This window comes from Spinacia oleracea, chromosome 3, assembly GCF_020520425.1.
Source record: "Spinacia oleracea cultivar Varoflay chromosome 3, BTI_SOV_V1, whole genome shotgun sequence".
NCBI lineage: Eukaryota > Viridiplantae > Streptophyta > Magnoliopsida > Caryophyllales > Amaranthaceae > Spinacia > Spinacia oleracea.
In genome coordinates, this window is record NC_079489.1 from 93129140 (window position 1) to 93129905 (window position 766).

At 46.9% G+C, this 766-nt stretch overlaps 1 pseudogene; it reads right to left on the reverse strand.

Annotated features, from left to right (window-relative positions):
- Positions 1-263: 263 nt before the first annotated feature.
- LOC130471095 (uncharacterized) lies at positions 264-364 on the reverse strand (annotated as a pseudogene).
- Positions 365-766: the final 402 nt, after the last annotated feature.

The window sequence follows — 766 nt, forward strand, 5'->3', positions numbered from 1 at the left end:
TGGTCCAAAGCCACCCCTTTTGTGGGAAGAGCAATGACTCACATCACGAACATCACAAACAATTCCAGCACTATTGTGACATAATCAAGCACAATGGTGTCACATCGGATTACGTGAGGTTGACATTGTTTCGGTTTTCTCTACTTGGGCGAGCAAGTGATTGGCTTGACAAGGAGGTCAAGCCCAACTCACTTCACATTTGGAACAAGGTGACTAGTGCGTTCTTGGCCAAGTTTTACTCGCATGGGAAGACGGCGGAATATCGCCACAAAATTCAATCCTTTGAGCAAAGGCGAGACGAGCCACTCTTCGAAGCTTGGGATCGTTTTAAGGAGTACCAAAGAGAATGCCCTCACCATGGGATCCCTAAATGGTTGTTGCTTCAAACCTTCTACTTGGGGTTAAGTCCAAGTTCAAAGACAAGTCTAGATGCGGGCGCGGGAGGTCCCATCATAACAAGACACAAGATCAAATTCAAGAGATAATCGAGGACGTTGTCCAAAATTATCAAGCTTGGCATGTTGGTGCAAGGGATTATGAAGGAAAGGGAAGGAGTAATGATGGGAAAGGATCGGTCTATGCTATGGAGCAAGCTCGGATCATAGAGAAGCTTAGCTCAAGGTAGGAGAAACTTGAAAGCACGCCAAGCCAACCACCTTCACCATTTGCGGGAAGAGCATCAAGCCAACCACCATCACCATCTACAATTCCACCTCCTTCGGCCACTCTTCTCACTAAGGGGAAGAGCAAGGTTAGTTCCTATGAC